General features: G+C 42.0%; 1 pseudogene; it reads left to right on the top strand.

Annotated features, from left to right (window-relative positions):
* The first annotated feature begins 2,538 nt into the window (after nt 1–2,538).
* LOC149747418 (uncharacterized) overlaps nt 2,539–25,542 on the top strand; it is a 33,240-nt pseudogene continuing 10,236 nt past the window's right edge.

Raw genomic sequence — 25,542 nt, 5'->3', positions numbered from 1 at the left:
AGAACTTGAGAGGGGCGAGGGAGTGGACAGCAGGGGCCAGGGAGCGGTTTATGTCCTGGCCCGTGGTTTCAGGCTGAGAAATGAGGAAAGAGAAGATATATGGAGGGCAGTAGAGTGGTGGGATCAAGGGCCTGGAGACGTCTAAGAGGTGGGACACGTGTGGTAGTGAGCAGAGTGGGTGAGCTGGAGGGACACAGAAGGTGAGACTCCGGAAACCAGCGGCTTAAGGTTTCCGAGCAGGTGAGAAGGTAGAGGATATGGGTCCATGCAGTAAGTGACCGAGGTGGAATAGAAGACGATGCTGGCAGAGTGAACGATGAGAAAGACATGGGAGGCCAGGGTGTTGGATGCTGCCAGAGTCATGGTGGAGCAGAAGCACCGAGCCGGCTGCTGATGCTGCCCGTGGGAGGGATGATGGGGATGGAGATGACCGCCACCAGGTGGGGTCGGTTTAATCAAGTCCGATGCCACCGCTTTCAAATGAGCCAGGATTCTGAAGGAGGAAGGGGAAGAGACGGTTGTAAGTGGCATTGGGGAATAAATAGGACTCACGGGTCATGAGGGAGCCCGCTGTCCCTCGTGTACCCTGCTTCCCTGCAGCCCCACGCTGGGCTCTCTCTCTCCAGTTCTCTGCTGTCAGCTTCATTTTCTCTTACTTCTGACTGGCTGTCTTCACACCGCAGGAATGTGGCCCAGGCTGTACAGCTCTACAGCTCTATCCCCTGGAGAAGGAGGGACTAAAAGCTCTGTCTCACCCCAATCCGGGGAAGGGAGTCCTTGCTCTCCTGAACCAGGTGCAAACCGCTGAGCCAGTTGCCGGTGGGCAGGGGTGGGTCGTGTATTACCAACAGGGTGACTCTAGGTTGATAGGGTCCATTCCTAGAAAGTACTGTAGGCTGATGATTTCACAGTCTGCCAGAGTAGCTTTCTAAAACTTGGCCAAGGAATTCACAGGCTTGGTTCCCAAGCTCTGGCCCCTGAGGCTGGAGGTCTGCCAAGCTTCCCTCGGAGGCTTCCAGCTGATAGAAAGGGTTAACCCTGCCCAACCCTGAACCATCCCGGTTGAGGAGCAGGGGCACAGAGCTGGAGTTAGTAGTAGCCTCTCAGACGGTTTCTTGGGCAGCCCTTCTGTGCTTAAAGGGGGAAGCATGCTTGAATATGCTGGAATATTTGTAATTCTGATTAGACAAGAATACGCTTCGGTCCTTCCTCTGGAAATCGCCGCAGCATGTCCTCTCCTCAGTCTTCTGCGACATCAACCTTTTCTCTTTGTAATTTCCAGCAACTCAGGCTTTGTTTCCATGACGTGCTTTCAAATGCTGCCTCCTTTCCACCCCTCCTGCCTTGTTTCATCAGGTGGACGTGGCAGGGAGGGGATCTTCTTTTAACAGAGGGATTCTCAAACTCTGGAATCTGATAGAAATGCACACTGCTGAGTGCCACTCTCAGAGATTCCGATTCAGAAGTGGGTGGGTTCCAGGAAACGGTATTGGGAACGAGAACCTAGCAGCTCTGCAGGACACGCTGGAAAATCCCGCTTTAACATTTCATTAGAATAGAACTTGGCAACCAGTTCCCAATCCCTGGATTTCCCGAAATATTGCCACTTGGTCTTCACATGGAGCCAGGTGAGCCATGGCAGCTCTTCTGTCCACCTCAAGGAAAGACATATTCATTTCGTGCCAAATTCTGTCCAGTTCAGGAGAGTGAAGCTCCCTTTTTTCCCTCTTCCTTTCCTCCTGGAGGACCCCTTCATCCTCCCCCTTCATCGTTCCCCTCTTCTCCCTACTTCCACAATCAGAGCAAAAATGACATAAACTACAATGCTCCTTTCTTTATAAAAAGGTTCTTTCTGCTGCTGATCTTCCCATCCCCCCATCCTGGCTAAGTATGCCTCGTTTTAAGAGGTTTGCGCATTGTTTTGCTTTTTCCTTGTGAAACATTTATCCCCAGCAACTGGCTAGTCACAAGGACCTTTCTGAGACTCTCTCAAGGAAGTCAGCGGGAGGCTTAACAACGCTTGAAAACACCCAGTGTGCTCTGTAACTTTTCTCCCACAGGTAAAGAATGTCCTTACAAGGTTATAGATGAGAGCCTCTAAGGTGCACTTTGTTACGAAGGACACAATTTTAATCAGTGGTTTATAAAGCTGAAATGATAAGGAAAATGTTCCTTCATTTACTAATTCATCCTTTAATTTTTCCACCCATCCATCCATCTATCCATCCGTCCATCCAATTAACATTTTTTTGAATGCCCATGTATGTTTTTAGCTTGAACCAAAAGGGATTATTGGAACAGTGGTGACCCTCAGGAACGTCCTGGCATAGTGGTGGAGACATACATAAACAGATAGTGCATGATATAGTGGTTCATATCCACAAAGTATCATGTGAAGAGAAGACGTTATTCTTCTCGTTCCTTACATTCTCTTCAGTCTCTGTCCTAGTGTGGATCACGATTAAAATCGAGTGTGTGTTTCTTTACTTGGTTGTGTCAGCTTCCCCTGGGCAGGTCATAAAGTCCACAAGGGCAAGGATGTCGTCTGCTTTATTCAACGTGCTTTCCCCAGTGCAGGTGCTCAAGGACTCAGAGAACTGTGTCCCAGGCACAAGGTACCATGAGGGGAAAATGTCAAAGAGGTGAAGAGGCACGGATTGTGGTGCAGAGAAGTGAGGGGTGTGTAGAGAGGCTGGGGAGGAACAAAAATGAATTTGGTTTTGCTAGAGGGTAAAATGCAAGGCTAGAGGCAGCAGAATCCCCAAAAGACAGTGCTGAGATGGGCTGGCAAGCTGGGGCTTTGTCCTTTGCAAGCATGGGAGTCACACCAAGGCTTGAAGCAGGGGGATGGATTTTCCACGTGTTCCCCCAGGCTGAGTGGAGAGTGGATTTGAGGGAGATGGAAGGCAAGGGTCAAGTCGGGAGGCTGTTGTGCGGATTCCAGACAGAAGATGATGAGATTCTGATGAGGGTGGGATGGAGCAGGCGTGTGTGTGGGAGACACGGCCAAGGCTTGCTGACTGAATGTGAGGTCTGAGCGATTCAGAGTGACTCCCAGATTTCCAGCTTGGGGTGTCAGGGCGGATAGGGGTGTGTCAATGGGGAGAGTGAGCATAAGAGAGATGAGCCGTCAGAAATGATGAGTTTGGTGTGGGATTTTCTGGATAATCTTCCAGGGGCTTGTGGATTCTACATGGAGACATCTGGTCAGCCATTGTGTTGATATATCCAATGATCCAGGAAGAACTCCCTCTGGGCTGAAGCTATAACATTGAGATCAATAGGGTGGATGTGATTTAACCCATAATCATAGTCAGTACCACCCAGAGAGAGTCTATAGAATGAGATAAACAAAGTACTGTAGGAGTCGGGGAGCCCGTGGTTCCAGCCTCATATCAATTGTTTATTTTACCTCCTTGCCTCTGAGCTCTTTGACGACGAGGCTTCTTTGAGTCATCATCTCCGGTACCTAAGACAGCATCTTACACATAGTAAGTGCTTTAAAGATTATTCATGGTTTCTGGACTGTTTGTCAAAATGTAAAGATTCCCACGTGCATCACTTCAAAGAGGCAGGGAATTTGGTTCAAATCATGTTATTTTCCTAAAATAATAGATTTTAAACTTTTAAAAGATTCTTAGGCGAGAGGCACCCTAGTGACATAGAAGGGTTTGGGAATACTTTCTTTATTCTGCGACTATGTATTAATGCCTTTCCTGTTCCAGCGGTGAGCCAGATGTGCTGTGGGGACGGAGTTGGGAAGGACTGATGGCCAATTACTTAAGCTTAGTGAGCCTCAGTTTCCTTATCTGTAAAATGGGGATGAGAACATTTACTTTCTAGGATTACCATTCTCATTAATTATGCTTAATATATGTAATCAGTTATAGTTACTATATATAATATTCTAAATAATTATATTTATTTAAAGCCTGGAATATAGTAAGGGCTGAAAGAAAACCAGAGACAGGCATCACGTTGGGATTATGTTTACATTACCTGGTCTACTTAGTGACAAGGCACATGCTAGAAAGGAGTTTAATGAGAGTTCAAAGCATCCTGATTTCCCAAACCCATTGCCTAACTGGGAGGCAGACAGCCCCTGTCTATAGAATACTAATAAACAAGGGTTTGGGGTTTTGCTCTGTTTTTTGTTTTTTTTTTTTTCCAGTAGTGAAAGATGTATTTTCACTCTCTGTCATTTTAATTAAATCAAGGCTCAGAAAACATAAAACGAGAGTCACATTCTTTTTCAGCAGGAAAACTTTGAAAACTGCACACCAGATTGCAAACTGTTAAAATGCATTCATTAAAAGTTCATGGTCTATTGGACTTTTTTTCCTTCATGCATTGCATTATGTACGTTTCCTATCTATGGTTATGTGACAGATTGTCTAACAGATTTCTTGTACAGTAGAGTTACATAGTCTGCCAGAAAGGCCTAGTTTGGAACCTGTGACCATAAGTGAAATGGATTTGGAAATGCCATCTTCCTATCTAGTGGATAATTTAGTAATAATGGCCTCACTGATCCCTCAAGACCAACAATTATATACCTGTTTGAAGTTAATTGAACTATGTAGAAATGAGAGTTATATGAATTATATGTTATAAAAATTTGGTAAGCGTTGAATGGACTGACAGCACGTTCTGAAACCTAGCACTGATGTTTAATCATTTTAATGTGTAGGCTGCCGTCACCAGGATATTTGGCGAGGTTGTCTGTCGGTATAGAAGTGCCCATTTTTGGACCATGTGTTAATTCTGTATGCAGCTATATGAATATGCACGTGTATTGTATATCCCTACATGCGTGGACAAATCACATATTTATTTACACTTAAAGTTTGCTAATACCAAGTGTTTAAAAAATTAGAATTCCTAATCCAGATTTTTAGGCCAGCCTTTACACTACACAAAATGACTCTTAAGAGTTATGGGAAGGCTTTTATTTTTAGCAGTCGGTAAATGAAACCTTTTATTCATCATTCTGAAAGATGGCGGTAAAGATGAGAACATCTGTTCTTTTTAATTTCAGGAAGGGAAGAGGCAGCCATCCACTCACACAGGGGTTAGGACCTGTTCAAGAGCCTCACACATTTTGGTCAGCCTCCCATCAATGAATCGGTTACCTATGTGACAATAACACGGTCTCTCTGAGGAAAGAGTGGGTACCCCCCACCTCTCATTCATGACAAATTTAAGTGTAGTAGCTGGAGGAGTGTTGTGTTCTGGCTACAAAAACATTTTCCTTAATTCATTACTTTTTCTCTGAATAATTCATGTTTTTTACAAGGTGTATCTGATCAGGGTTTCTCATCCATGGCACTTTTGAGATCCTGGGTCTGATGATGTCATGTTAGGGCAGGGGTGTTCTGTGTATCCTCCAGGGTTTAGCAGCATCCCTGGACTTTACATGCCAGTAGCTCTCCCTCCATCTGTGACAACCAAATGTCACCTGGAGGACAAAGCCACCCTAATTGAGAGCCTCCGCTGTATACTTATAGGGCCATCATTCAGGTTGCTGATTGAAAAACATTTTAAGCATGTATGCTTGTATTGGGTTAATTCTGCACTATTTTTTGTGACTTCAACCTTCTCCTCCTATTAAATGTTCCCCAAATGCAAAGCACATGTGTAGCCTCTATTTTTGTACTGGTTCTATGTAACATATTTCATTTTGAATTGAGAGAAAACAGCCATTTGCAGTCATTTTAAATTTGATAAAGATTTAATGAGAAGAGAAAAAAAAAGACATACATTTTCATAAACTAATTTCAGCAGAAGTATGGATAGTTTTCTATAAAACTACATTGAAAGAGAACGTAGAGTGCATCCTTAGGACAGAAAGATGGAAAGTCCTATATCTCTGTCATTGCAAGTGTACGATATATAGTACGAGTCTGGAATCAGACGGGCAAAACATCTTACAACTCTTCACTAATGTCATAGGGAACAAAAGGATTTCGACAGAGGTAAAGTACAGCATGTAAAATACAATAGCTTCGCTTGATGGTTCAACATTAAAATCTCAGAATTAAATTATTCTGTTATCAACTCATTCATAGAAAAATCTGTGTTCATTTCTCATGTCTACCCCTACTGCCTTGTGAGAGGCATCCGGATGCTTCAAAGCTTTGATGTAACAATGATTTTGCAGGAATTGCAGTGGTCTCGTTTTGGGGTAGAACATCCTGAGTTGTGAATTTCTCTGGGAGGCAGGCATCTGATTAGGTGTTGCCAAAGGCTCTGCGCTCACTTTTGTTTTCTGTCCACGGGGGCTAAGAGCTGAGCGGTTTTATTTTCCTATAAACAGCTGCTTCCTCTCCGTCAGCTGAGTCAGAGGATTTATTCTCACTTTTCAGCGCACACAGTGCCTTATGCTGTGCATGGGTACGTGGAGAGAGTAGCATGAGAAATCTTTTGGTGTCTCGCCTTAACACTAGGTTAAATTTCTAATGTAGAATTCCAGGGTCATTTAAGAGAGATTTTACGTTCTTTAAATTCAATCACCCAGGAAAGAAAGCCTACATGGTGGCCCATTTTTAATTAGCCACATCATGTAGCATCCTATCAGGGTCTTGGTAATGAAGGTGGCCTGGCCTCACTGCCCCCTGAATTAGTAAGAAGATGAGTAGGAGAAACAGTATTTAAGGAAGATTTTGAGAAGGACCTGTTTCTATCCCTTCCTCCAGCTACTGTAAAAGTTAATGCTGGGGATGCCAGATCAGCAGGGAGCTGTGTGCGTGGAGTGGATTGCATGAGTTCCCCCCTGGAATTGCTTTTATAAATTGCAGGTTGGGGTAATACCAGAAGTCCACATGCAAGGATACAGCAAGAAACAGAAATGTCCCCTGTGCTGATGGGAGGATGCATCCTGCGTATTTACGTTTAAGGTCGTTTGCACACTGGCTAGAAACACAGACATTGCTACATTGTCTGACTGCCTGGGTCCAAATCCCCGCTCTATTTCTTACCTAAAGCATCTCTCCTGACTCCTGTGAGCATCTGTTTTCTCATCTGTGATGTGAGGGGTGTAATAGTCAGTGCCTGCATCCTGGCGTAGAGAGGCTTCCTTGATACCCAGCAATGTAACAAGGTGTGGCCTGAGTTCTCAGGTAACAGTGACGGGCATGCTTGTTTCATGGCAAACTTCCTTCTGCTTCTGCCTTGAGGAATAATCTTATAAAATTGAATCACTGGTTTCCTTTCACAATATAGGCACCTGGAATTATGGAAATTAGTTAATTCCCCTCCCCCCACTGTTTCCTTTTTTTAATATCTTTATTGGAGTATATTGCTTTACAAGGGTATGTTAGTTTCTGATGTATAACGAAGTGAATCAGCCATATATATACATATATCCCCATATCTCTTCCCTCTTGCACCTCCCTCCCACCCTCCCTATCCCACCCCTCTAGGCGGTCACAAAGCACCGAGCTGATCTCCCTGTGCCATGCAGCTGCTTCCCACTAGCTATCTATTTTACATTTGGTAGCATATATATGTCCATGCCACTCTCTCACGTCGTTCCCCTCACTGTTGATTAGTAGGAAAATCCAAACTTCTTTGGCTGTCAGCAAACAGGGAGGGTTTTGTGCTTCGTGTGTCGGTATTAATTCCTGGAGTCAGTATGGTTCCTACTCCTGTTTTCATTTCTTCCCTTTTATCACCGATTAACAAGATAAATCTATTTTATCTTGCTGTACTGTGTTTGTCAATAGGAGCCCATTTAATCCTTCCTGGACCCAAGGTAGGAAGGGGAGGAGGAATAAATAGATGTAGAAATAAACGTAAGCCCTGAAATACCGATCTGGGCTTATTCTTCCTACCCCCCGAACAACAGGGGCTGCAAACTCAAATATCCGACCAGATAGTGTCGATGAGGAAAATGGGCCCAGTCTAAGGCCGTAGCGATTGGCGGGAAGTGCTGGAAACAAGCTGGATATTTATCTCCCACTCGCCGAAGGCTCTTCCCTGGCCGTTATTTCCTCACCGCTGCCTGTCTCCGTTACCCCATCCCCACACGTCACCTCTCAAGCTCACCTTGTCAAATTCAACACAGTCCTCCTTCAGCAAAGGCGCATACTAGCAAGCTTGACTCAAACTCTACCTATTTGTTTGTTTACTTATTTATTTATTTATTTATGGCTGTGTTGGGTCTTCGTTGCTGCGAGCAGGCTTCCTCTAGTTGCAGTGAGCGGGGGCTACTCTTCGTTGCGGTACGCCTGCTTCTCATTTCAGTGGCTTCTCTTGTGGCGGAGCACGGGCTCTAGGCACGCGGGCTTCAGTAGTTGTGGCTTGCAGTCTCTAGAGTACAGACTCAGTAGTTGTGGCACACGGGCTTAGTTGCTCTGCGGCACGTGGGATCTTCCTAGACCAGGGATCGAACCCGTGTCTCCCGCATTGGCAGGCGGATTCTCAACCACTGTGCCACAAGGGAAGCCCTCTACCTATGATTTTATGCGAAGCAAGAGTATGTCATAAAGTGGCCTAAAATGTGTATCTCACCCAAAGCATTCTATGGGTGTGAAACAATAATTATTGATTCAGGTGGCGATCAGCGTTAGGGATAACGATAGCTAAGATGCATGGAGCATGTTCTGCTTAATGATGTTGCACGCTTTGCCCGGACTGTTCATAGTCAGGTACTACTACTAATGGGGATGTAGAGAGAGAGGGAGACGGAGCAACTCGCCCAGGCCAAAGACCACTTGCTTCATGCTTGCTTCCACTTCTTAGCCTCTGGGCATGACGTCATCCCCCACAAGGCTGCTGTACCTTTTTGCAGGTGGGCCACCTTCACCTGGAAAGATTTCCTGACCCTCCAAACTAGATACTTCCTGATCATCTTTCAAGATTTAACTTTCTCATATCCCCTGCCTTGGAAACCTTCCCTGCCCACCGCTGACTGGGTTAGGTGCCCTGTCCTGTATTTCTCAGCCTAGAGCACCACAGACAAGATCATGACGGACCTTTGGACCTTAGTGTTCTTCCCGCCATTATCCAGTGCCTCCGGCTCCTCATTTTCTAGGTGACAGCTCTTGGAGGGCAGAGAAGACCCTCCGGGAAGCATCTACACGAAGGACCTAGAGATTATCAAATGATGCCCAAGGCAAACCTTAGCAAAAGGGTTTACAACTTTAGCCTCTGCAGGTAGGTTACTTGAATGTGGATCCCGCTGTCCTATCTCACTAGCTGTGTGATCTTGAGTGAGTTAGAAACCTCTCTGTGCCTCAGTTGCCCCATCTATGAAATGAGGAAATAATTATGTCTACTCCACAGGGTTCCTGAGTGGATATGAGATGGTGATTGTGAAGCTTGTAGAATAAGGTTTGAACATAGAAGATACGCATTACGTGTTAGTTATCGTTCTCCATGATCATTACAACTTATGTAGGCACGTTCAGTATTGCTCTATGGGGAAACACCCCAGCCAGTTCAATTGCCATTCCTTTCATTCTTGTTTGCTCCTCTCATTCCATGGACATTTTATGGCACAAAGTGGACGAAACCCCTACCTTTTGAGAGCTCATAATCCCCACCTGTGCTAATCAAGGAGGCCGCCACAGGCCCCATGCAGCTACTTAAATGTACACGTAAATGAACTGAAATGAAATTAAAAATTCACTGCCTCAGTCAGAGGAGCCATACTTCAAGCACTTACTAGTCGCTCGTGGCTGGAGGCTACCATTTTGGAAGCACAGGTGGATGGAACGTTCCCATCATCGCAAGAAGTTCTTTCGGACCATGATGGTCTAGTGGAGAAGAGAGACAATAAAAACTTAAACAATAATTTAAAAAAAAAAACAAAACTTAAAACAAATAAATGTCAGTATTATTTAAGAATACTGGTAACATACTTCTTAATACCATAATTCGACCTAAAGTTTGCATGATTCTGCCTTGGAGATGTTAATACCGTGAACTTGGGAAAGCGTGTGTGTGCCCTGCTCAGGAGTGACCTTGAGTGAGAAAAGGCATAGATCTCCCCTGTCTCTCTTCTTCTCTCACTCTCCCCTCTTTCCCTTTCCTGTTCCCCGCACTGTTCCCTTTGTCCCTCTTTCCTAATCGCTCACACTCTCTCCTTCCTTATATACCTTGTACGCTTCTAAAGGCTTTTTTAGAGGAAAAATCTTTATCCTTATGGATTCCTAACTCTATAGGAAGCTTAGGGACCTAAAAAATCTAACTACAATGTAATACCAGGAATGCTGTGATAGGAGGAGGGAAAAGATGAGATATTTGCCATGAGGAGGGAGGCATCCTTCCTGCTTGGCAGTGATGGGAAAGGCTGCACAGAGCAAGTTTACGCTCAACCTTGACCTTCAGCAAGCCCCTTAGCCGATCCGTGAGTGGCAGGCAGTATGTAAACAAGACCTATCTCTTAGAGGGCAGGCATTCCCTGAATGCAATTATTAATCACCATGAAGCTGCTGTAAACTGTTACCATAAAGCGATGACACGCTTCTCTTACTCTCCTAAATCAATATTACCCAAAGGCCTTCCTGTCCCAGGTTTATCGTAGAGACAGGTAACTCATATTGCCATAAATATACGATGACTTTTTAATCAAGTGTTAATGGTCTTCAGCATTTCAGAAAGCATGAAAGGCCGGGGTGGGGGGCAGCGGCAACAGCTGTTAATGGCCATATTTGTTTTAATTTTATGGTTGACTTTATTCCATCTCTAGTTCCAAAATGGGTTTCGGGACTACAATAAAGGCACAGATTCAGTAAACCATAAGATTATTAAAAGAAAGCATGTGTGTGTAATAAAGGATGAGGGGAGAATAATGGCAAGAAAGAAGAGGATGGGGGGTAAAAAAATTATGGTAAGAAGTGGTAAGATTTCATTTATTCAAATGTATTAAGAATCTTAGGCGAAAGCCAGCCACTGAAATTGAGCACAAGGCTTATACCTTTATATCTAAGAATTCTGGTAAAATAGAAAGAAGGAAGAAACAAAGGAAGCAAGCTAGGAAGCTTTATATCTTGCTATCTTGCTGTATTGCTTCAACAATTATTTAGCACCTACTCTGTTGCTGGGATTTTGATAGATGCCAAGGAGTAGGGAGGAACATAGAAATGTGATCAAGACCATGTTCTCACAGGTAGAGGAAATGGCACGTCAAAGGCCTGGAGATAAAGGGAATTGTGTGTTCTTAGAACAGAAAGTGTATCAGTGTGTGTGTGTGTGTGTGTGTGTGTGCGCGCGCGTGTGCATGTGTGTGCATCCCTATTTGAGTTTATCGATGATGATAGGGAAAAGCCACAATCAATGAACCTAGAGATAAGTAAGGACCAGATAACTTAGGGCTCTGTTAAGGGCAGTTAAGGAGTTTAGCTTTTACTCTAAGGACAATTGGGAACCATTGAAGTGGATCAAATTTTCCATTTCGAAAGATAACTCTCCCTGCAGTGTGGAGAATGGATTGTGGTGGAAGGAGACAGGAGAGGGTCATCAGCTAGGGGCTGTTGCAGGTAAGAAATGATGGAGCATTTGGGTGAGCGTAATGGCTATGGGAGTGAAGAGAACTGAATTGATCTGTGAGATAGGAGGTGGGAGAATCAATGTGACTTGTAGACTAATTGTTAATAATGGGTGAACGTGTGAGAGGAAGCAATGTGGACACTCTGGTTTCACTCTGGAATGTTCTAGGCAGATGCAGGTAGCATTTAATGAGATGGCAGAAATAGGAAGAGGAACCAATAGTAGGCCTAAGGGAGAAGATGGCAAGTTAAGTTGTAGGTGTGATGTTGGAAGACATGTAGATGATGATAAATGTGAAGTAGGCAGTTGGGTGTATGAACCTGACACTCAGAAATGAGGTGGGATTAGTGCCTTATTTGGAAGCCTTGGTGTACATGTGACTTTTAAGCCATGGGAATTGATGGGGTCACCTAGGTAGAGCTCAGAGTGAGAAGGAAAAAGGACACAAGACCTCTTTGGATCCAAACATTGAGAGCATTCCCAGAGGATAAAGAATCCGTAAAGAAGTCAAAGTGTTACTGAACTTAGGTTCAGCTGCTTGTTGCTCAAGAATCCAATACTGAGAGAAAAGTGTTGGGTAAAAGGAAAGATAGCTTTACTGAGGAAGCCTGCAGTCCGAGGCAGAAGGTGGACTCGTGTCTCAAAGAACCAGCTCCCCACTCTCAATCAGAGGGCAAGAACTTTTAAAGAGGAGTTTCAGGGATACACAGGGAGGGGAGGGGCTACATGCAGAGCAGCATAGTCAGCTCTGACAGTCATCTTGAAATTGGTCCTGCGGTGGTCTGATCCATGTCATCTTGATTGTTTTAAGTACAGTTGCTCTTCAGTTCCAGGGTTAGTTTGTTCCCATTACTTTGAGGCCAGTTCTCAGAACTGTGTAAGATGGAGCAGCTTAGGTCATGGCTGCAGTCTGGTTATCATGTAGTTAACGTCTTCCACCTGGTGGGGCTTTCAGTATCTGTAAAACAGCTCAAAGGATACGGCTTAGAATATTATCTATAGCCCATGAGGAGGAACTAAAGGTCCTTGACTTTGTTTGATGGCTAAACTATTATTATTTTGTCCTGTTTGACTGCTTTTCTTTGCTTCTGCATGTTTTCATTTCTCTGATTAAATGTATTCTTTGGCTAAAGTTTTTCTATAGACAAAAGGCAGGTGGAGAACATGGGCGGGGGACTGTCCTGGGAAGGCCCATAGGGCCCTGTTCCATTATGAGAGCACCCACTGAAACAGCAGGAAATTGGGGTGTCGTGGAAGTAAAAAGAAGGCTGTGCATCAAGGAGAATGTGATGCAGCCTGTGTTATGGTACCGTGGGATCCCTTGCTGATGGAAGGTGATGAAGCCCTGAAAAACTCATTGTGAAGCAAGACAAGAACCCAAGACTCATCTTTGGGGTCCTGCATTATTTTCAGGTGACCTTGGATTTCTGAAAGTCCTCCTGCCGTAGCTTTGGTTTGACATGGAGAGAAATGTGTCTCCCATGATACGCTGTGAATCACTGACTGCTTTTCCAGACGTCTCAACTGTAACTTTAATGGTCTGAGCTCTAGTTCTTTTCCAAGTTCCTGCAGTGCCAGAAGACTCATTAAATCTCTGGGGGTATTTGAAGGGCTATAATTAAGGACCCATTTTATGTGCATAGTCCAAATCCTGGAAATTATTGTCTCATTTGAGGCACTGGAGTACGTGTTGCTATCTGCTAGGATGAATGATAATGTGGACCCCAGTGATTTGCTGTCCTTCACCATTTGATCCACTTTAATGACCAGAGTGTAATTAGCCAATTGTTGTGTGCAGGTAGGTGTTACAAATGAAGTTGTAAATTCAGCTCCTTAAAAAAAAGTGGGTACAAGAGTCTCCCCTGCAGTGCAGCTTACAGATGACTCCGGAGCAAAGTGAGGTGAAGCCCAGGATGCCCTCTCAGGGATGAAGTGCATGGCCACATACATGGGCACACACATACATGGAATAGTATCCTCAAAACCGAACCCCCCCCCCAAAAAAAATCCCTTGGTGTAATTCCTTAGGGGCATGCTGTGTTTTTTTTTAAATAGCCAAACAGTATTTATTTTAGTAATCCTTCACAAGTAGGCTAAAATTAGAAAATTTATTAATATACAGCATTAGTAGATTTAGATTTAAATCAAATAAATTTTAAAAGGTAATCATCTCAATAGTAGTATATCTTCTTAAAATATCTTTAGATGTCTTAGAGGCACGTTTTCAAAGGAAGGCCTAGAAGCTGTTGACTTTCAATGCTGAGAAGTTTGAGCAAGGAAACTAAGAGTTTTGTGCAACTGCGTTTGTACTCGTATCTGTGTACCTGGTCCCCTCCTTGTACAGCAGAACTCCATATTATTCTATGCTGTGGAAGTTCATTTGGAGCATGGAGGGTTTTTTTTTTGTTTTTTTTTTTGCGGTATGCGGGCCTCTCACTGTCGTGGCCTCTCCCATTGCGGAGAACAGGCTCCAGACGCGCAGGCTCAGCGGCCATCGCTCACGGACCCAGCCCCTCCGCGGCATGTGGGATCTTCCCGGACCGGGGCACGAGCGCGTGTCCCCTGCATCGGCAGGTGGACTCTCAACCACTGCGCCACCAGGGAAGCCCTGGAGCATGGAGTTTTTAACCTGGTTGACATCACTTCGTAACACAGAGGGAGCATGCATGGTGGCTGAGAGTTTGGGATCTGCAGAGCTGCCTGTGTTCACAGCCTGGCTCTCCTGTATTTATTATTGGTTTGACCTTGGAAAATATTGGGTTGGCCAAGAGGTTCATTTGTTTTCTTTCCATAAGACGGCTCTAGTAGCGCTTAGTTGTCTTTAATTTCATTGGAAACAATTTTGTTAGATTGTATTGTGATAGCTGTCATATCAGCATGCATTAAAAAAAAACTTATCAAAACTGGTGAATTTTTATGTAGCCATTTTAATATTAAAGGTGGAAGGAAAAAAAGCAACATTTTTGGCATATTATGCCTTATTATTTCAAGAAAGGTAAAAACGCAGCTGAAATGCAAAAGAAGATTTGTGCAGTGTATGGAGAAGGTGCTGTAATGGATCGAACATGTCAAAAGTGGTTTGCAAAGTTTTGTGCTGGAGATTTCCTGCTGGGCGATGCTGCACGGTCACGTAGACCAGTTGAAGTTGATAGCGGTCAAATCGACGCATTAATTGAGAACAATCAACATTACACTACGTGGGAGGTAGCCGACCTACTCAAAATACCCAAATCAAGTGTTGAAAATCATTTGCACCAGCTTGGTTACGTTAATCGCTTTGATATTTGGGTTCCACATAAGTTAAGAGAATAAAAACCTTCTTGACTGTATTTCTGCATGCGATTCTCTACTGAAATGTAGTGAAAACGTTCCATTTTTAAAACAAAGCGTGATGGGCTATGAAAAGTGGATACTGTACAATAATGTGGAACGGAAGAGATCGTGGGGCAAGCGAAATGAACCACCACCAACCACACCAAAGGCTGGTCTTCATCCAAAGAAGGTGATGTTGTGTATATGTGGGGTTGGAAGGGAGTCCTCTCCTATGAGCTCCTTCTGGAAAACCAAACGATTAATTCCAACAAGTGTTGCTCCCAGTTAGACCAACTGAAAGCAGCACTCGACAAAAAGCGTCCGGAATTAGTCAACGGAAAATGCATAATCTTCCATCAGGATACCTCAAGACCTCATGTTTCTTTGATGACCAGGCAAAAACTCTTACAGCCTGGCTAGGAAGTTCTGATTCATCTGCCGTATTCACCAGACATTGCACCTTTGGATTTCCTTTGATTTCAGTCTTTACAAAATTCTCTTAATGGAAAAAAATTTCAATTCCCTAGAAGACTGTAAAAGGCACCTGGAACAGCTCTTTGCTCAAAAAGATACAAAGTTTTGGAAAGATGGACTTACAAAGTTGCCTGAAAAATGGCAGAAGGTAGTGGAACAAAAGGGTGACTATGTTGCTCAGTAGAGTTCTTGGTGAAAATGAAAAACGTGTCTTTTATTTTTACTTAGAAACCTAAGGCACTTTTTGGCCAACCCAATAGATATGTAATGCCTCTGAGGCTCGGTGTCTCCATCATTAAAATGGGAATGGTCATAGTACCAGACTCACTGACTTATTAGAAGGATTAAGTGAGAAAATGCATGAAAAGGGCTTGGCATGACAACAGGGTTGTACCAAGTGTCAAATACATTAGCCATTATTCTCGCATGTTCATCATGGCAAACTCCACTGGTCAGGAGAATCAAGCATGGACACCTAAGAAAGAAAATTATTTTGTAACTGATAAACTACTGACCTCCAAGTCTTGTCCAAAAGATTTCCCTTTACTGTACTTCTTTATCTAGTGCTTCTTATATCTTTGAAGACTTACAGTACATCCATATAACCAAACAGTGTTGTGAATACCTTTAAGGTCAATACTTTAAAATCTTGCTCTTTCTTGTCAGTGGCTGCAGAGTATTTTATAATGTAGGTTGTGTTAGTTTGCTGGGGGTTCCCGTAGCAAAGTACCACAGATTGAGTGGCTTAAAGAATAGAAATTTATTTTCTCATGGTTCTGGAGGCTGACAGTCTGAAATCAAGGTGTCAGCAGGGTTGGTCTCTTGTTGACTTGTAGATGGCTGTCTTCTCCATGGGTCCTCACTTGGTCATCCCTCTGTCAGTGTCCATGTGCTAATGTCCTCTCTTCTTATAAGGACACAGTCATATTGGATTAGGGCCCATACATATGACCTTTTTTAACTTGAACACTCTATCCGCAAATACAGTCATATTCTGAGGTAGTATGGGTTAGGACCTCAACATATGAATGGGGGGGGAGTGTCACAATTTAGTCCATAACATCTGTTACCATAATTTAACTGTGTTCCCATCAATGACTTTTCAGGCTGTTTTTATTTGAGATTTGGTGTTTTGTTTTTGGAAAAATAAGCAACACTTGGAAATAGAAATTAAAACAACAGTGAAATACCACCACGCACCTATTAGAATGGCGAAAATCCAGAACACTGACAACACCAAATGCTGGCGAGGATGTGGAGCAACAGGAAAGTCTCATACGTTGCTGGTGGGAATGCAAAACGGTACAGCTACTTTGGCAGATGGTTTGGTGGTTTCTTACAAACCAAAACATACTCTTACCATACGATCTAGCAGTCATGCTCCTTGGTGTTTACTGAAAGGAGTTGTAAAATTACATCTACACAAAGACTGGCACATGGATATTTAGAACAGCTCCATATTTAGAATTAGCTTTAGTGATTGCCAAAACTTGGGAGCAACCGAGATGTCCTTCAGTATGTGAATGGATCAATAAACGGTGGTACATCCAGACAATGGAATATTATTCAGCATTGAAATAAAATGTGCTCTCAAGTCATGAAAAGACGGGCGAGGGACTGAAAGTACATATTACTAAGTGAAAGAAGCCAGTGTGAAAAGGCTACGTACAGTATGATTCCAACCACATGGCGTTCTGGAAAAGGCAAAACTTTGGAGACAATAAAAAAGTCAGTGATTACCAGGGATTAGTGGGGAAGGGGGGGGATTAATAGGAAAACAGGATTTTTAGGACAGTGAAACTACTCTTTGTATGATCCTGTAGTGATGGACACATATCATCATACATATATTGGTCCAGACTTACAGAATGTGCACCAAGAGTGAACCCTGATGTAAATTTTAGACTTTGGGTGATAATTATTTGTCTGGGTTCATAACTGATTACAAACATACCACTCTGGTGTGGGCTGTTGTTAATGGGGAAGGCCAGGCATGTGGGGGGCCAAGGGGTAAAAGGGAAATCTCTGTACCTTGCTCTCAATTTTGCTATAAACCCAAAAATGCTCTAAAAATAAAGTCCAAAAATAAAATTAAAACAACATTTCCACATATAATCCACCTAGAATACTTGCCTAGCTAGATAACACAGAAAGTTTTTTTTTGTAATTTCAATTTTTTTCTTTTTCTTTTTTTCCTTTTCTCAAACTATGCAATGTCTCCACATAGGAGTTTAATAACTTGATTCTGTTTGACAAAGATATTTAATAGAAGATTATTTTTTCCTAGTGGCAATCTGCAGATTAATCGGATAATTTTAGGTGAATCAAAGAGCTGGGAGGACTGTTCTGTTGACGCTATCTTTGTGTTTATGTAGGGACAATAATATCATCTAATAAAAGGCTGCATGCAATTTTATCAGCTTTGTGGTAATTATATGGGTATTTTAGTTGTTCGGTGCATTTAATTATGGAAACAGCCCGTATTAACTTTCAGTGGGGCAAGCTCTGCGTGGATTAATGCCAAGAGACTTGTATATTTAATGTTATACACGATGTATTTTCCTAGAGGCAGAGAACAAATGAAAATTGGGCAGAAGGGTTATAAGACTGACTACCTTTCCTCTCTATTTTCTTTTTAAAAACAGTTTTAATTAAAAGTTCCAAAGACAATTTTATCCTCTAAAAAAATTATTTATTTTAGTCATTTGAAGGAAAAAAGTAGTGCATGGCTTTTGAAACTATTAACACGACACAGAATTATCTAAAGTAAAATTAATAGATGGCCCCTCTCTGTCTACCCCTTCAGCTCTCCAGTATCACCCTGGGAGCAGTGGAATTCCCATGTACATGTTGGCTTGTGCTCTGTGGTTTTCTCTCCTTTGTTAATACAGATATACATGTTCATGCATATGTGTTTTAAAGATGGACTCATACTCTACATTTTATCGAGTAACTTGACTTTCTCACATGGCATGATTATCCTCCTCACATGTCAGTATTAAAAATTTACCTGATCCTTTGTAATAAGTGCATAATATTTCATAATATGGGCACATCATAATTTGTTCAGCCGTTCCGCCATTGATAGCATTTAGATTATTTCTACTTTGGATTTGTTTGTTTTGTCTCCTGGTAAAATAAGCATTGCTGTGATAAACATTTATATATATATTTCTTTAGTTCTGGTACTTTTTCTTTCTGTTGGATAAATTCCCAGAAATAAAATAATTAGTGAAAGTTGTGCAGATTTTTAAATTCAACAAATATTATCAAGTTTTTAACCCCAAAACATTGGAACAATTTTCAGTCTTCCCAACATTGTAAGCCACCTGGGCAACATTGGATATTAGTAAGCTTTTAAAAATTGTTGAGTGTTAGTGTGGCATATGGTTATTTTATTGCTTTAATTTGCATTTTCCTGACTACTAGTGGTACAAGGTATCTTTCCTCCTGTGTGAATCACTTCTGCAGTCTTTCCATTTTCAATCGGTTTATCTTTTTTCTTACTAAATTGTAGGAATTCTTGGTATGCTGTGGCTGTTCACCTTAGTCAGGTACACTTGTTATAAACACATGCTGTTATTTGCCTTTTTGACTTTATCTACAGGATCTTTTGCCATATAAAAAAGTAATCTTTGAGTGATCAATTTTATTCTTGACATAGGAGCTATCCCTCCCCTATCTAACTTTTATAAAAAGAGCCACTTATATTTTCTTATAATAATTTATATTTTATGCTTTATCTTTAGATTTTTTAAACTTACCTGTAATTTACTTTTTCAAAATTAAGTGTGAATTCTGGCATGCGTTATTTTTCTTCTAAATATTATTCAACTGACCCAACACCATTTATTTATTATTCCACCCTTTCCACTATCGTGTGTGCATATATGTGTGTACGTATGTGTGTATGTATGTGTGTATATATATATATGTATATACATATATATGTACACACCACACACCCCATTTCTGCACTTTTTATTTGTTCCATTCCACTATTTCCTGTTGTGTATTAGAGTTTTGCTCATTAATGCCATTCCAGCCTTAGTATGATGCTGTGAAATGGCATAGAAATGACAAGAATTCACTACTTTAAGTGTTGGTCAGGTAACATTTGGGGTCAGAAGCTTTTTGAACTGCTGTACTAGTTAGTTTTCTATTGGGTATAAGTGGCAGAAACCCTACCCAAGCTGATTTAAGCAAAAAGGAAGAATATTAACTTTCAGAACTGAAAACTCTAGAAATTACTCGAAGTTTGCTGGATCAAGAAGCTCAGACAATATCACCAGGACCAGGTCTCACTCTATCACCAGGCTCTATTGCCGCCATGTTTAGGTTGGCTCCTCCATTACAAAGCGGGAAGATGCTTACTAATTGCCCCAGGTTTCATCTTATGCTCTGAACAGTCTCAGTGTAAAACACTGGATCACATGCCCATCACCAGAACCACCCCACGTGTCAGGGGGATGTGACTTCCTCAATTGCTAGGCTTGCTCGCATTCCCGCCTTGAACTGGGGGTAAAGTCAACTCTACAGGAACAACCCAGACTGAGAGTTCATCATATCTGAAAGAAGGATTTTAAGGAAAAAATACCAGTTTACATTCCCATCGTCAGTACATGAGGATTTTGTTACCTCAGAGTCATGCCAAATTTGGCTACCAGTGATTTTGTTAATCTTTGCCAATTTAAGATGTAAAAATGGTATCTCATTTAATTGTGTTTCTTGTTAGTTTAATTGTATTTCTCTGGACACCAATATTTAGGTGCAGCAATTAAAGCCCTTGGATGAGAGTTAGAATTTGATCAAATTCTAACCACTGGGGTGAAGGTTACTCATGTATATATATATATATATATATCAGTTTATCCAGCACAGCAGTGCCTCTTATAAATTAATTCTATAGAATAAATATTTCAGTTGGTTCATCTTTTGAAAGTAGCCACATCAGTGCACAAAAACATTGTTTATAATGTCAAATTCATATCCAAATTGCATATGTATTAGTAGTGGACTGATTATAAAATTGCTGTCTAGCCGCGCATTGGCCTGACATTTAAAGAAGGTCAATTATCCACTTTAACAACTCCCCCGCCCCCAAATTTTTCTGATGTAAAGAAAACAGCTCCTCAATGAAGATCTGGCCCTAAAATCACTGCCATGGTTAGTACTTTGCAAAGGTTCACCCTAGAGTGGGTAGGTCACCTCTCTTGTGTTTTGATTACACCTTCCATATGGATTACAGATCATATTCAAAACATTAATTACTCAGCAACAGCATTAATCACTACGCTGGATATATTTCACCTTTTCTCCTTCCTGCAATGTTTGTTTAAGCCACGTTGACTGGATGGCATTGCATTAAAAAGAGGCAGAACTATATGGCAGAAGGAGAAAGCCTCCAAGAGAAAGATTCTGGGGTCAGTTCTGAAGCCATCATTTATTAGCTGTGTTACCTCCAGGCAAGTTTCATACCTCGTGAGTCCATATGTTATTTTGTAAAATGGGTGTCATAATCACAGTCTTTCATGTGTAGTCTGATTGTCATGAAGAGTAAATACTAGAGAGTGTATGTAAAATGTCCTATAAACCCTAAAGCCCTGGTCACATGTACAAGTGCTGCTCTTATGGAATTACCTTTTATGACTACTCTTTTTTTTTTTTTACATCTTTATTGGGGTATAATTGCTTTACAATGGTGTGTTAGTTTCTGCTTTATAACAAAGTGAATCAGTTATACATATACATATGTTCCCATATCTCTTCCCTCTTGCGTCTCCCTCCCTCCCACCCTCCCTATCCCACCCCTCCAGGCCGTCACAAAGCACCGAGCTGATCTCCCTGTGCTATGCGACTGCTTCCCACTAGCTATCTATTTTACATTTGGTAGAGAATATATGTCCATGCCTCTCTCTCGTTTTGTCACAGCTCACCCTTCCCCCTCCCCAATGACTACTCTTAATCCCTATCCTCCTGTTTTTTATGAGTAGGATTTTACCCAAGCAAAGAGGTTGTCTAATATTTTATATGTTTGCAGAATGAGGCTGAGTAGGTTATTTGGAAAAATGAGAAGTAGTGCAGTGAGTTTTGTTGTTGTTTACTTATTTGTTTTACTTGATAGGGAGCTGAAGGGTTCTCTCCCTGTACCTTCTGCACATAAGGGCAGTATTCTTTATTTTAACTGTATAGGTGAGCCGATAAGAGTCAGGATAACACAGTGGATTCAATTTCGCCCTTTCCTGGATACCTATCATTTTCACTTCTGTACTGAAAGGGTTGGGCAGTTGGACTCAGTCCTTGGGTTCCTAGGACGCAATTTCTAAAATTTCCATAGAAAGTAAAAGGGCAGCCTCCTCACCTGTACTTTTAATGTACGTTCAGACCAGAGCCTTCTCACTCTGGATATATATATATGTATGTCCTTAAATGACAGTATTGGAATACAGCCATGCTCAGTTGTTTCCATATTGTCTGTGGTTACTTTTGTGCTAAAAGGATAGAGCTGAGCAGTTGCAACAGAAACCTTACGGCCCACAAAGCAGAAAATATTTACTATCTGGGCCTTTATGGAAAAAAGTTTGCTGATTCCAGATTTAGACTGAAGTTAGAATTGAGTCCTTGTTATATCAATAAGACTTGAAATATATATATTTGTGGGTGCAAGAGTATATGTGTGTGTGTGTGTGTGTGTGTGTGTGTGTCCTTTAAACTTTCTAGGAAATCCTTAGCTCAGCCAAAAAAGGATTAAAAAAATTCAAAACCATCAGTGGTTATAATCTTCTTGAGAGCATAATAACATCATTGGCTTATTTTTCAAACATTTAGAAATGCCTACTATATCTCAGTTACTCTCTAGGCACTTTAACATATGTTATTTAACTTTATAATCCTCTCAGTAACCATCTGAATGGGTTGGTATTAAACCCATTTTAGAGGTGGGGAAACAGGTGTTCAGGAGGATTTAAATAAACTCGCCAAATTTCTTAGAACTTCCCAGAGCCAGAATTCAAACTTAGTCGTGTGTGAATTCAAGCTGATGGTTGCTGGTTGTGAGATGTTTGGGTATATTATCTCTCCTCGGTCCTGTTCCGGTTCCGTGAGAGGAATCTCTCAGGGATGGGAAATCAAGGGCTGAAGAATGCCTAATGTGCACCAAAGAGGCTCCAGTCTGAGTTTCATCCTTTTGATTATCTTTCTAAGGTATTTTTCTCCAGTTTATTGAGAAATAACTGACATACATCACTGGGTAAGTTGAAGGCATATAGCCTGATGGTTTGATTCACATATATTGGTGAAATAGGTTAGATAACCTCCATCTTCCCTCCTAGATACAGTAAAAAGAAAGAAAAAAAGGAAAAAAAAGCAATTCTTGTTTTGAGAACTCTTAGGATGTACCCTCTTAACAACTTTCCTATGTACCATACAGCTGTGTTAGCTGTGGTCATCATGATGTACATTATATCCCTAGTACTTATTTACCTTAGAACTGGAAGTTCATTTGACCACCTTCATCTAATGCCCTTCTCTGCAAAGGGATACTTCTTTGAAGTATCTCTTTATTGCCTAAAGTAGATAGCCAACCCTCTCACACTACGGTGGAGGTCGGGTAGGGATAGTTGGGAACATTGGAAGGCTATTTGGCTTCTGTATCTTAGTTATGAAGGGCCTATAGTTTAGGTTTCTAATTTTTCAGCAGATAAGGGCGTATAGTAAGTCACCCAGATACACTGGCAGAATTGCAATGTTCAGAATTGCAACTCATGGTACAACTTTAAACTTGTGTCCCACCACTGGACCACGCTGCCTTTGTGTACAAATTAATATTTGTTTACAACCCCTGAAATGATTTCGTAAAGAGCACAGTTATAGTTTAGGACATGACCATCTGCAGTGGGACATGTAAAACAGCATCAAGTTCTAGAAATCATGAGTGACACATCATTGTCACTCCAACGGTGATTGGTACACTACCTTCTGTTTTATCAACAGTTCGAACAGAAAATTATTTTGCCACAAAAATTCTCATCTGTTCAGTAGCCCTTAAATGACTTTCTTGGGGGGGTTTGCATTTGCAAAGACAAAATAGTTTTATTTGCGTGTCTGTTAAAACATTAAAATGTTCAGCAAAGACTTTTTAAACGGGAGTAATTTTTCTTTTCTTGCCAGTCGTCTCCTCCTCTTCCTCTAACTTTTCTCATGGACAGAAGTCCCAGGATTTGGAACTGGTCTAGGGTATTATTATTATTTTTTTCCACCCTTGGGAACAACAAGAACTCCAGATAGAAAGAGCATGCAGTGCATGCATCAGGACCTAAACTTGGACATCAACTGTGTCAAGGTCAGGGGCAGAGTTTTGTTAAGAAGATATTGGAGACTCTGATAGAAAGGAAAGTAGAGGGGCAAGAAAAGAGAAAAGAACATTCTGGAGTAAAATATAGAAAAGTAGAGAGGAAAATAGACAAAGTAATACCCAAAGATCTGTGGCTAAAGCAGCAAGTCCTAATAAGCAATAAAATCCTTGCCTCTCGCGTGCTGCCGGTGAAGTTCTGAAGTTACGACCAGGATGTAGAGTCAAATATCCCTAAGGGCAGTCTCTTCAAAGGTCTCAAATTGAAGCCTAACCTATTGCCTCTTTTTTTTTTTTTTAATTGGAGTATAGTTGATTTACAATGTTGTGTTAGTTTCAGGTGTACAGCAGAATGCATCTGTTATACATGTACATATACCCACTCTTTTTTAGATTCTTTTCCCATATAGACCATTACATTGAGTAGAGTTTCCTGTGCTATACAGCAGGTCCTTATTAGTTATCTATGTTATATATAGTAGTGTGTATATGTTATTGCCTCTTAAAGAGATCAACACAGCCAAGTTTTTCTCCAGCTCTGAAAGGGATTTCCTTCTTTGATTAAGCGACAGATGAGGCGCTGGTTGGTTTTAGAGGCCATGTTCTGCGGAAAAGATGTAGCTTTAAAAACGAGACTGGTGCTGGGTGAGATGGGCTGCACCTGCTCTGAGGGGAGAGTGCTGGGGACCAGGAGGAAAAGGCCAGATTCACATCTCCTATTTCACGCTCCCTCACCAGCAGATGCATGCTTGCTTGGGATGCCCGTGGAATGCTGGCAGTCTTCACATTGGTTTTCCTTTTTTTTTTTTTGCGGTACGCGGGCCTCTCACTGCTGTGGCCTCTCCCGTTGCGGAGCACAGGCTCCGCGGCCATGGCTCACGGGCCCAGCCGCTCCGCGGCATGTGGGATCGTCCCGGACCGGGGCACGAACCCGTGTCCCCTGCATCGGCAGGCGGACTCTCAACCACTGCGCCACCAGGGAAGCCCTGGTTTTCCTTTCTTTTGTTTCCTTACCTTCCCACGGTTCAGTTGAATGCATAACCCGTGAGTGAGATTACAGTGTGACTCCTTAGAATTGGAGTTTTGAGCTTCCCGTGGAAAGAATCACGCCTGCATCCTGGAATGCCGTCTTATCCCACAGGCTCCCTGAGTGGGAGTAGGGAACCCTCCACTGCCCATCAAGATCTAGAGTAGCAGATGGGAACCTCACAGTCCTGGGGTGTGTCTCGTGTGGACTCAGCTTCTGGCAGGTGAATGACTTCCATCTTACTAGTGATAAAGTGTTGATGGTGTCCAGTGAATTCTAGACAGCAGAGTAACCCAAAGAAAGCTCTGTTTCTCACTCAGACGTGACCCACAGTAAGCCCTGTCATTAGCAAACACTCATTAAGCATTTACTTTGTGCTTGGCAAACAGACATTTGTTTAGTGAATACTTTATTATTCTATTGTCATTCACTTTAAATATCCCTATGTAAAAACCTGATTTAGACATCATCTGTAGCTGAAATTCCTGCATCCAGGTAGGGCTGGCTGTTTGCTTTAGAGAACGTATCCCATTGTGTGTTTCCTGGGTAGAAGAAGGAGTATGTTAAAAAGGTAACGTTTGATCCAGATGGTTAGAGTAACAGTTTGTTAGTGCTTGGATTTAATCACCTCAGTTCATCTTACTAGTTATAAACTACTCAAGGATATTAAGTGTATGACTGTGTTGTTACAGGAAAGCAGAAGTATGGCACAGTCCTGTCTTCTGTACCTTTATTCAAATGTATTTTAGGGTTTGATTAGCAACTGTATCCTAATGTGTTACCTTGGACATTAAAAGCATCAAATATCAGGGTCTATCTGCTTCTCCAAGATAGTCTATGTCTATGGCAACATCTCTCTGTGCTCATGAATTCCAGGTGGTCCTCA

This window comes from Delphinapterus leucas, chromosome 15 (assembly GCF_059928025.1).
Source record: "Delphinapterus leucas isolate spDelLeu-1000000601 "Yukka" chromosome 15, BTC_Dleu_Yukka2, whole genome shotgun sequence".
NCBI lineage: Eukaryota > Metazoa > Chordata > Mammalia > Artiodactyla > Monodontidae > Delphinapterus > Delphinapterus leucas.
This window is presented reverse-complemented; position numbering and strand designations above follow the sequence as displayed.